Consider the following 12,899-nt stretch of genomic DNA (forward strand, 5'->3'; position numbering starts at 1 on the left):
TATTTTTAAATGAAGATGAGAGTGGGAGTTGCCTTGGCATGGGCATAGCTGGAAGCAGGGAACAATCAGTAAGAAGGAGCTGTAATAATTTAAGAGATGATGATCAGGATGATGAGCAGTTTCACTAAAGGAGACCCATCGTGTGTAAGAATAGCCCACAAAGTAAAAGGGAGAGTCCAGGGCTGATAATAATCCTTGGTAAGAACAAGAAAGCAAGTTGGCTCCGGAAAGACAGGAAGAAAACTTAGAGAAGTAGGGGAACTAGGTGAAAGAAATGTGATGAAATCTAAAGGAAGCATTTTCACATTTTCTGACATACAGAAAACAATAAATGTTAAACAAATTACTGAATGTTCGCCTTAGGAATATCAAATGTCTTAGAGAGGTCAGCTTGGTTAAGGACTTACAATAACTAAAGGCAATTACAAGGTCACTGGTGACTTCTCTGAAAGCAAATACAACAGATTTGTGGGGGCAGAAGTCATATTTTAGAATAATGAAGAGTGAATTTGAGCTGAGGAAGCTTTTATGATGATTATGAACATCTCTTTTAAGAAGTTTGGCCAGAAAGAAAATAGTTTAATTCAGTATATATTTATTGATCATTCATTTTGTGGCAGGTTCTGTGAAAAGCAGTATGTTCCCCAGTGGAGCTTAAAGTCTGGTGCAGAAAGCAGACATTTAACAGGTAAGCTGAGTGTTCAGAAAGGCTAAGCACAAGGTGATATAGGCAATAAAGCTGAACTACTATAGATTAAGGCAGACCTTTCTAAAGCAGAGACAACTAAGGAATGCGGGAATTTGCCAGGCAAAGATTGGTGGGGTGGGGGGGGGCATCGGAAAAATGAAAGAATATTACCGGCTACATAACTGAAACTCTGTAACAGTCGAATTGTTCATAGAGTTGATAACACTGTATTATGCACTTAAAATTTTGTTAAGACGGCAGATGTCACGCTAAGTCTTCTTACCAAGATAATAATAATAATAATGAAAGAATAAGAACATTACTTGTTGAAGAATGTGTAAAGAGATAGAAACATAAGACATTTCTCTAAAAATAACATTATGAGTCATTGGCTATGGAGATGTTTGGCATTGTTGCATAACGTCATATTGTTTCTGAAGACCTTAGAGTTTTTGAAGATCTCAAAGAGTCAGAGTTGTTGAAACATACAGAGAAACAGGATGATGGGTTATAAGAAGATATCAAAGAAAAAAGTGTTAGTTTGCATGTGTGTTTGTTCATTTGTGTGTTTTCAGCATAGGGAACATATTTCAGCATAGGGAACACATTTATGAAAGCACATGGAAGGAAACCAGTGGATGGAGAGATTTTAAAGATAAAAGTGAGAGACAGCATAATTAATGGCACAAGTTTCCAAAGGAGTGGGGAAAATGAGTTCAAGATCATAAGGGAGAGGGGAAGGAACTGAGAATAAAAACAGGGTCTTCTAGTTACACTGCCCAGTGTTTCTTCACACTTGCTAAAGCTGGTTAAGAAACAATAGCAGCACAATGTAAAAGTAAATGCATTATTCTTTTATGATTTGAAACAAATTATGTTTCTAATATAGTAGAAGGATGTGTGTTTTATTTTATTTTTTCATGTACCAACTCAAGTTAACGGAGAAAAGAGTCTGAAGACCATGAACACAATGTAAACTCTCCTCTTGGAGCTATCCATTGAAAAATTCCTCTAAAAAATTCTTCTAGTCACCATTTTCCACAGGCATTAAGACGATTCAAGTGACTTTTATTAGTAAAAAACTATATTCTTCAAAAAATATGTGTCTGGTTGAATTTTTTTGTATATTATTACTTTTATTATAACAATGGTTAAGGTGTCTTGATCATTACACTGAGTGTTGCCAATACACAAGGACCAAGCTGGTAAATGTTAAACATTTAACATCCGAGATGTGTCCATGAACAGCTATTCAACTCCGCTAGAATGACTGTGTCAATTAATCGACCACTCATGAGGAAGTGTGCATGATGGATTTTCAATTTTTTTGGCAAAAAACTGTTTGTGTGTGTGTGTGTGTGTGTATACACGTGCAAATATTTGTATTTGAAAGATAATATTTGTGTTATCTTTCAAAACTGTTTTTAAATTGTTTAAATGCTTAGACCTTTTGGAAAAGCTACTGTTACTGAAGCTAGAATATGAGTTTCAGGATTCTACCTTTTGCTCCAAGAGATAGCTTTAGAAGGGTCATTTAAAAAATGTGCTGATAGGTAAAAATCAGTCAAAGGAAGGATAAACGTTTCCAGGCTTTCTCTACTGTTCGTATCTAGGCTAGACAAGTCTATCTCGGCTTATTGTTATTCCAGTCTGACTAATTTTCTTTGTATTTAATGACTCTGTTACATGTGTCTGCTTTATGTTTCACAAATACTTAATCATCTGCTTATTTCATCATAAAGGAACTTTTTGTTTACAGATTGAGTTTAATATATATAAGTTGCTTCTTTACTATTTAATATCCCTGGAGGATAATCTCATTGGAAAATACTTCCTGTTTTCCTTCCCCCACGGTGCATATTCATGCCTCATTTTTGTTGCTATCTGAGGTCAAAGCAGCCAAAATCCTGCCTTCACATTGGCTTTAGCTTTAGTTAAAAGCAGGCAGCTATATGTTTGGGAAGCCCTGTATAATTTATATGGTGTGGGTAATATCTTGAACACTCTGCAGGAAAAAGGAAGGTTTCATGTAAAGGCTTGCTGGTCTTCCACTGTAATATAACACCTTTATATCTCTTATGAGGTCATCAGAATCATATGTGCATTTATTCCTTTGGAAAAACGCGACCATGTGAGTAGCATATAAAACTCGACATGATTTTTCCATTGCTGCCAGCTCTAAGGTCACAAACAACTCTAACCTCAGCTGGAAAGATAATACTTTGTTTCTTATGGTCTTCTAAGAGTAAGAGTTTCCATTTTCTTTATAACTCAGTCCACATCAAAAAAGATTTGTGATTGCTATTTGTAAGCAAGTATTTTAGCTTCTGGCCAAAACTCCTGGTTTTTATACAGGTTAGGTTTCAGCATCTATTCTGCCATTTGCTCCCAGTGGGGTACAAATAACCACAATACATATGAAATGGCATTTCTAAAGCTCAATTCTCCACTCCATATATATTCTTGAAAATAGTTATAGGAGAAAAATTGAAGTTATACAAAATACATCTGTCTGGATTTATAGTGGAATTTTGCAAAAAATAATCTTGTAAACTGAAAAGTTAAAACTGGCCTCCCCACACTAGCTGCTAATAACCTGCTTCAGCTGTCTTATGTCTGAGGGCTGAGCTTAACTCAGAGGTGGGGCAACCTTTCCAACTCAGAAGTCAACATGAGAAGAAACAGTGACAGTTGTAGGTAAGAGATGATTTATATACCTTTTGACTCCCTTTACCTTCCTCAGACACCATTGAAAATATTCCAATGACCTTTGTGCCTTATTTATGCACAGAATAGTTTGACCACTTTTGCTTGCAGTACATTAGTAACTATATTGATTCTAGGAGCTCATTTAACAAGCATTTTAATAGTAATGTGTATAAATCATTTCCAAAGTATGTTCTCAGTCATTATCTCATTTAGCTACATCAGATACCTGTAAATTAAACAGATTACATATGATTAACCCATTCTCTGGTTGAATACACTGCGGCTAGAAGTATTTAAAATAACCTTCTTAAAGATGATTAATAAGTAGTAGAGTGAAATTCTAGACTTCTAACTCTTTACTAAGAACTCTTTTTACTATGTATCCTATATTTTGTTGAGAATGAAGCAATTGTTTCAATTCACATTAGAAATTTTACTCTGACGTTTAGTGTTTAATGTCTTTCCTTGTTAGAATCATACTTAGACAAATTCACTTTAACTTGTTCTCAACTACACAAAAGTTTCTTTATCTGTGTTAGTATAAATCAATTAACCTTCTTTACTTTCTGCTGAAAGTTTAAGACTTCAAATGAATTATCCATTAAGTTTGTCTGTGTAGCCAGTGTACTAACAACAATAAAAATAAGCATCTGAATGGAATATTATTTTCAATCCAATTTTCTTATTTATGCCTTGAAGAAAGATCATCAGGAGCTGGCCCTGATGTTTTATATACTGGCAACATTTTGGTGATAGAAAAACTGTTACTGGTAACTCTTTTGCAAGAACTGTCAGCACTGCAGATAGTTTTTAACTAGTCTCCTTCCAACAGTAAGGGGCAAGAATTTCAGCATTATGTGTGCCAAGCAAGTGAATATTCAGACTGAAGTTCTCACAAGTATACAGTGGTAAAAATGAGCCAGAGATGTAATTTATATAGGACTTAGCAAATGTTTTATCAAGCTCCACTGATTTTTTTTTTATATGAGGTAAGGTAAAAACTATTCAATTTATTTCATTGAACAAAAGAGGCCACATAAAGCTGTTTGAAGCACAACTAAAATCAAAGAATAAGGAAGTCAGGCACACTGCAAATAAGTTTGCTGGGGTTCTGAAGTTTTCTTCCTTTCCTTTCCATTCCCTCTTTCCCTCTCTTCCCTCCCTTCCTTCCTTCTGTCTTTCTCCTTTCCTTTCTTCTCTTCTTCCTTATCTTCTTTCCTCCTTCCCCCTCCCCTTCACTTCTCTCCCTCTCTCTATCCCTCCCTCCCTCCCTCCCTTCCTTCCTTCCTTCTTCCTTCCTTCCTTCCTTCTTTCCAAGCATGTTACATAAATAAGCAATTGCTCATATGCTTGAATGGCACCACAATAAGAAATACTTTTTGGAAGCGTCTAAATGCTTACCCTTAATTTCTGACCTTTTCTCTTCAAAGATTTGTAACATGCAAATCATTGACCAGCACTGACCAAGCCCCACTGTCAGTTCTTGTCTGGCCGTTACCAGTAGGTAACTTTTATTTTTAAGTCAGTCTTGCTGTCTGTTATGGCTCTCCTTTAGTAAAGTTTCCCGACAGCATACAAATGATATTTTTAAAAGATAATACCCAAGAAATCCCTGGCTTAAAATCCTTCATGGGTTTCCCATCGCACTTAATGGTAGTTCTACCTGGCTGACGTGGGGACCCTGTATAAACTGGCCCTGATAACCTCTCCTACTGAATTTATTTGTTTCCCACATAATCACTGTCATTCTGTTTTTGGCTTTGCTTTATTTTAGAACTTTTTGTGTACTCTTTCCTCTGCCTAGAATGTATTTCCCATGGCTCTCTACCTGAGGCTCAGTTTTGTTCATCTTTAGACCAAGGATGGTCAAAGTTCATAAAAAGCATGACAGTAAATATTTTTACGCTTTTGGGTCATGCAGTCTTTGTCACAACTAGTCACCCAGCCATAGACAATACACAATGAATGAGCATTGCTGTTTTTCCACCAATCTTTATTTATGGACATTGAAGTTTGAATTTATATAATTTTCATGTATAAAAATATTCTTCTTTTTAAACAAATATAAAAAGACATTTTAGCTCAAGGGTGTAGTTTGGAGATCTATTTGTCTAAATTTAGCTTAAAAGCCATTTCATAAGGGATTTTTCTGACTTTATTATCTAACAAGTGTATTTCGTATCTCAGCACTGTTATTTTACGTTACATTACCTTTTTGTTCTTTTGAGAATTGTTTGTTTTCGAATTGTTTGTTCATTTCATATTTCACTCAATTGCAACTTTTATGATCTTAACTATTCCACTTACCTCTGTGTATTCACCCTTAGGACAATGACTGGTACATAGTTGGTGTTCAGGTTGTATTTGTTGACTAAATTAATTAATTTGGTGAACTTATTTTCCTACAACTCAAAGTGCTTTAAAAATGAGCTATGTCACCTAGAAAAACAACTTCAGTAAAGTTTCAGGATACAAATCAACACAAAAAAAATCAGTAGCATTTATATACACTAATAACATTCAAGCTGTGAGCCAAATTGAGAATGCAATCCCATTTACAACACACACACACATATACACACACACACACACACCCCTAGGAATACATCTAACCAAGAAGGTGAACGATCTCTACAAGGAGAACTACAAAACATTGAAGAAATAAATTATAGATGACACAAACAAATGGAAAAACATTCCATGCTCAGGGACTGGAAGAATCAATATCATTAAAATGACCATATTGCCCAATGCAATCTACAGATTCAGCACTATTTCTATCATACTACCAATGTCATCTTTCACAGAATTAGAAATCCTATTCTCAAATTCATATGGAACCAAAATGAGTCCAAATAACCAAAGCAATTCAAACAAAAAGAACAAAGCTGGAGGCATCACATTCCGTGACTTTAAACTATACTACAAAGCTACAGTACCAGCATGGTACTGGTTCAAAAACAGACACATAGACCAATGGAACAGAATAGAGAAGCTAGAAATAAAGCCACACACCTACGACTGTCTGATCTTCGACTCAGGCTTAAAAAAAAGAAAGAAAGAAATAAGGAAATGACTCCCTATTCAATAAATGGTGCTGTGAAAACTGGCTAGCCATATGCAGAAAATGAAACTGGACCCCTACCTCTCACCATATTAAAAAATTAACTCAAGTAAGACCTCAAACTATAAACATTCTAGAAGAAAACCTAGAAAATATCTTTCTTGACTTCACTGTTGGTAAAAAGTTTATGACTAAGTCCTCAAAAGAAATTGCAACAAAAGTGAAAATTAACAATGGGACCTAGTTAAACTAAAGAACTTCTGCACAGTAAAAGAAACTATCAACAGAGCAAACAGCCTACAGAACGGGAGAAAATATTCACAAACTATGCAGCTGACAAAGGTCTAAAATCCAGACTCTATAAAGAACTTAAAAAAATCAACAAGCAAAAAACCAAATAACCCCACTAGGAAGTGGGCAAAGAACATGAAAAGACACTTCTCAAAATAAGACATATAAGCAGCCAAAAAAATGAATGAAAACATGCTCATATCATTAATCAGAAAGAAATGCAAATCATAATTGTGATATACCATCTCACACTAGTCAGAATGGCTTTTGTTAAAAAGTGAAAATTTAACAGGTGTTGGAGAGGCTGCAGAGACAAAGGAACACTTATACACTATTGGTGGGAATGTAAATTAGTTCAGCCAATGTGGAAAGCAGTTTGGAGATTTCTCAAAGAACTAAAAATAGAACTACTAGTTTACCCAGCAATCTAATTACTGGGTCTATACCTGAAGAAAAAAATTATTTTACCAAAAAGATATATATACCTGTATGTTTGTTGTAGCACTATTCATAATAGCAAAGACATGGAATCAACCTAGGTGTCCATCAATAGTGGCTTGTATAAAGAAAATGTGGTGCATATACAGCATGGGATACTATGCAGTCATAAAAAATAACAAAATCATGTCCTCTGCAGCAACATGGATGCAGTTGGAGGTCATTATCCTAATGGAATTAACACAGAAACAGAAAACCAAATATTGTATGTTTTCACTTATAAATGGGAGCTAAACATTGGGCACATATGGACATAAAGATGAAAACGATAGACACTGGGGACTACAAGAGGGGGGAGGACAGACTGGGACAAGGGTTGAACTACCTAGTGGGTACTATACTCGTTACCTGGGTGATGGGTTCAATTGTACCCTAAATCTCAGCATCATGCAATACAATCATGTAACAAACCTGCATATGTTACACCTTGAATTTAAAATAATTTTAAAAAGACAAGAAAAATATTTGGAGAAATGCATGCCTGCTTTACCTGGTGGGCAGAATGAAAGCCATTTCACTTTCATGTAGAAATTTCAGAAGTGTTTAAACTATTATAAACATAACATAATAATTTTGTAATTTGGAAATTTTTCCATGGTAAACACCGTATTTTTTTCTTAAAAAAAAAAAAAGGAAAAGCTATGTCAAACAGCTTGCTTTAGGAGGTTTAATACATTGTGAGAATAGAACTTAACATAAGCATTCTATTATTTTTCTCATTGTGGTTTGTATTCAAACTAAATCTGAGAGAATATTTGCTCCTCCTCATTCAATCTTCAACAGCCATAAACAGTGCAAAAAAAAAAAATCTACACATTCACACTGTGTATCACATTGTGTTTATAAAAAGATCATAAAAAGGCACAATGTTGCTGGGTGCTGTGGCTCACACCTGTAATCCCAGATCTTTGGGAAGCCCAGGCAGGCAGATCCCTTGAGGTCAGGAGTTCAAGACCAGCCTGGCCAACATGGTGAAACCACATCTCTACTAAAATTACAAAAATCAGTTAGGCATGGTGGCACATGTTTGTAATCCCAGCTACTTGGGAGGCTGAGGTAGGAGAATCAGTTGAGACTGAGAGGCGGAGGTTTCAGTGAGCTGACATCATACCACTGCACTCCAGCCTGGGCAACAGAGTGAGACTCAGTCAAAAAAAAAAAAAAAAAATGAAAGAGAGAGAGAGAGAGAGACAATGTAGTATTATTATAGTCTTAAGACTTTTACTTGACGTTCAAATTACAGTCATTTACACAAAAATGAATTCCTCTGGTATAATTTGTGAGTCTCATGAAACGTCTTTGTTGCATAAAGAATTGAAGGTAGCCACAAAGCTGTGCCAGTCATTGTTGGTGTCCAACAGTTCCCTCACTCTTCCCATGCCTGTCTCAGTGGCAGAGCCCTGGTGTGATTATGTGCCTACGGAAGCTGCCCCACCTTGGCCCCGAGTGAATGTTGATTTGTTTTAGCCAATTGTGACAATTCCATCCCCCCATCTAAAGGAATCACCAGGTAGGAACCAATGACACCAAAAGTGGCTTGTTAGGGGCTTTGGTGAAGGATCTTCTCCTCTGTCAAAACAGACACAATAAGAAGTATGGCTCTTCCTCTTCCCATCTTTGAACAAGACCATGTGAAAACATAATGTAATATATCAGAGCAAACATAAAAGAATAAAGATAGTGAATAATAAAACATGTATCTCTAAAAACTAAGAATTTAAACCCCAGCTTTCTGATTTAGGCCTTTCCTTTCAATATAATACAGGAATTGCCTGTCTGAAACAATGCAAAGGTTATAGGGACAGTTGTGAAAGAAGCATAGACGGTGAACAAACTGCATCAGTACAAAAATTTACCTGAAAAAAACATAAATGATGTCATGAAAATGACAACTGAGTCTCCTGGTAAACACAAGATGGCCTCTTCTGTGATTGCTTATACTTCCAGGAAATGGCTATTCTTTTGTATATCCTCTGATTACTGCTGCCAGCCCAATATCATGTAACTAATATACTAAAAATACATTTTGAATAATGAAAGAAACTCCTGCAAATAATCTATTGTATCACACTTTTTTTCATATCAAAACATCAAAATAAAAGCTAATGCTAAAAATCAAAAGTTCCTTCTTTTCTGAGAATGAGTAACTAGCTAGATTAGCAGCCAACCCAGATGCAAGGCCAATTGATGGGTGAGGAAGCAAGTTCAACAATCCAGGAACACGATGTTGATTTTGGCCATTCGCTAAAGAATGTTTTTCTGAATATTCAGGGTGGTGCTGACTTCAGTTTTTCTTTCTGCTAGCATGATGCTTAAAATGAAATCTTCTACAAATCTCCTTCCTACAAGTGTTTATTCTCTGATTAAATTGTAAAAGGAAGTTTTTTTTTGTTTTTTTTTTAAGTCATGAATTTTCCTAGATACTTAATCTGATCCATTTCTTTAAAAACCCATGGTCTGTTCTCAAAGAGATAAGGAAACAGGATGGTTGTCTAGGCCCCAACTTTTTAGGCAAATTGTTAGTTACTAAGGGCAGGTTTTTTGTTTCCCTGGTCCTATAGAATCAATGTCAGTTCACTCTTCTCTGAATTTTAGATCTGCATCAAATCTCTAACTATATGCTGATGTTGAGTGCCATAGTTTTATAAACAGTGATATTTCTTACTGTTTGATGTCAGGTGATTTCTATGCCTTTTTTTTATTTCTATGCTCTTTACTTTTGTGTTCCACAATTTGTTTTTGTGGTTTATGTGTAGTTTATGCTGTATACTTTAAATATTCAATTAGATATAAGTTGAATCATTGTAGATTAAAACTATATGTCAACCTAGAAATGTCACTTAATTCTTTAATAATTTTGACTATGCACACAAAAGAATGTTTAATAAAATTTCCAAGGAAAAGTCTATATCATCACAAATGCATATTTATGCTACCAACAATCTTGATTACATCCTAAAATGATAAACAGGTGAAAATAGGTATTTAAAATTAAAACCTGTATACATTATATGAAACTGGTGTGCTGATTGAGATTTAGCCACAAGTGCAGGCAAACGTTTCCAAACCAAGCTATACATGTTGGACCACAATGAATAATCTCATGCTGGACTAATTTCATTTTTTCCTCATAGAAGTTAAAGAAAAAAAACATTAGTGTGGCTAACAATGAAATAAGATTAAAGCTATGGAAATGCTAGAATCAAATATACTAATAACCCAATTAAATATAAAGGTACCATTTAATTTCACAACTTTTAAGAAATCTCTTATATACTTACAACTTTAGGCTTTATTTCTCTGAAAAATATTTAATTTCTATAATAAAGATAAACTAGTTTTCAATATAGCTAAATGATAAAGGTATAGCAACATAACACTGCATGTTTAGAAAATATAGAAAGATTGTTATAGATATGTTTAGCAAAAATTCTTCTTTCCAGTAACTTCAGATGAATTTTTACTTGCAATTAGAGTCTTTGTTTTCTTCTTATAGTTAAAGAAAAAGTTAACAAATCAATAGATCTTTAAATTTAAAACAATGTCATGAATCATTGTTAAACCCTAGGTTACTATAGCTATTGCAGAAAGGTAAAATTATATGATGCTGTTTTCTTTTTTAAAAAAAATCAATAAAAAGCAATTTTACTTGAGCTGTGATTTCAAAATTATAACCTACTGGTTTAAATTCACTGTATAACTGATTAAGTGGTAAGCAGAATATGATCATTAGGATAGCTTTAACAGAACAAGCTGTTAAAGGAAAGGGAATTTATGTGTCAGACATAGTCTCTGTATATTTGGTTTTCTGTATTCAAAAAGCATATGTAGTAATATTTTTAAAACCTGTACCGCCGTCCATTTTTTGTAATAGTATTTTCTAGGATAAGAGACTATAATACTCTGTGTCAAGTGTAGAATTGGTCCTGATAGTTATGGCTATCACATACTGAGTAATCGCTATGGGCCCGATACAGTGCCCAGCTGAAATGGTTTGGCTCTGTGTCTCCACGTCTCACTTTGAATTGTAATAATCCCCACGTGTTAAGGGCAGGGCCAGGTGGAGATAATTGAATCATTGGTTCAGTTTCCCCCATACCGTTCTCATGGTAGTGAGTAAGTCTCACGAGATCTGATGGTTTGATAAGGGGAAACCCGTTTCACCTGTCTTTCATTCTCTCTTTGCCTGCCGCCATCGATGTGAGATATGACTTGCTCCTTCTTGCTTTCCACCGTGATTCTGAGGCCTCCCCAGTCATGTGGAACTGTGAGTCCAATTAAACCTCTTTCTTTTGTAAATTGCCCAGTCTCGGTTACGTCTTTATAAGCAGCGTGAAAGCAGACTAATACCCCAACACTTAATACAGATCTCTCATTTCATCATGCAACAATCCCTTAAAGGTAGATACTTTTTTCTCCCTATTTTAAAGATGTGGAAACTGAGGCTTAGAGGGATTAAGTAGCTTGGTCAGGGCCCAATCGTTCACCAGTATTTGTAACCCGACTTGAATTTAAGAAATCCAACCCCAGGGTGTAGTTTTGCCTTTGTTTTATAAAAAGGAAGCTTGACTCAATTTTGAAGCCTTGACTAGAGGCTGGTCAGTTCCACTTCGTTTTTTTTTTTTTTTTTTTTTTTTTTGAGACGGAGTTTCGCTCTTGTCGCCCAGGCTGGAGTGCAATGGCCTATCTCCGTTCACTGCCACCTCTGCCTCCTGGGTTCAAGCGATTGCCTCAGCCTCCCGAGTAGCTGGGATTACAGGCGCCCACCACCACATCCAGTTAATTTTTGTATTTTTAGTAGAGACGGGGTTTCACCATGTTGGCCAGGCTGCTCTGGAATTCCTGACTTCAGGGGATCTGCCCGCCTCGGCCTCCCAAAGTGCTGGTATTACAGGCATGAGCCACTGTGCCCAGCCACTTTCCCTTCTTGAAAAGCTAGTTAAGTCCATACTCCATCCATTTTCCTTTTTGAATCTTATATTCTGATCCTCTATGTACCAGTCTTTATCATCCCAAGACCGTATATCAGACAACTAGGGATAATCCTTTTTCCCTGAAGCACAGGATACTATTCAAATTAGCCAATCCAGAGGAGTTTAGGAAACCTGGCTATCCCCACCCCACTTGCCATATATTAGTTTCTCCCTACAGCTTCAACTTGCTGTTACCCTTTCCCAGGGTGCAACAACTGTTGGCCCTGCCTAGAAGTTTGGAGCTGTTAAGTAACTAGTTTGGAGCTGTTAAGTAACAAAGACTTCTGCCCTTCGTCTATCCTAGTGTCATTGTGTTATATCTCATCATCAAAATAATCTTTAAATCTTACAAAACACAGAATCCATGCCCTCAATCCCAGCATTTCCTCCCACTTATAGTGAAGGTGTTTTGTTTTGTTTGTTTTTTTGAGACAGAGTCTCGCTCTGTTGCCCAGGCTGGAGTGCAGTGGTGCCATCTCGGCTCACTGCAACCTCCACCTCCCACGTTCAAGAGATTATCTCGCCTCAGCCTCCTAAATATCTGTGATTACAGGTGCCCGCCACCAGGCCCAGCTAATTTTTGTATTTTTAGTAGAGACATGTTTCACCATGTTGGTTAGGCTGGTCTCGAACTCCTGACTTTAAGTGATCCGAACACATCTGCCTCCAAAAGTGC

At 36.0% G+C, this 12,899-nt stretch overlaps 1 long non-coding RNA gene across 1 annotated transcript in view; it reads left to right on the plus strand.

Moving 5' to 3' along the window:
• The window catches only part of LOC129049414 (uncharacterized), a 157,372-nt gene that overhangs the window by 11,889 nt on the left and 132,584 nt on the right, over window positions 1-12,899 (plus strand). Inside the window, exon 3 of the long non-coding RNA XR_008512466.1 lies at window positions 621-688. This is a non-coding gene — a long non-coding RNA (uncharacterized LOC129049414). The remainder of the gene's footprint in view (window positions 1-620; window positions 689-12,899) is intronic.

The sequence above is a fragment of the Pongo abelii genome, chromosome 10 (assembly GCF_028885655.2).
Source record: "Pongo abelii isolate AG06213 chromosome 10, NHGRI_mPonAbe1-v2.0_pri, whole genome shotgun sequence".
NCBI lineage: Eukaryota > Metazoa > Chordata > Mammalia > Primates > Hominidae > Pongo > Pongo abelii.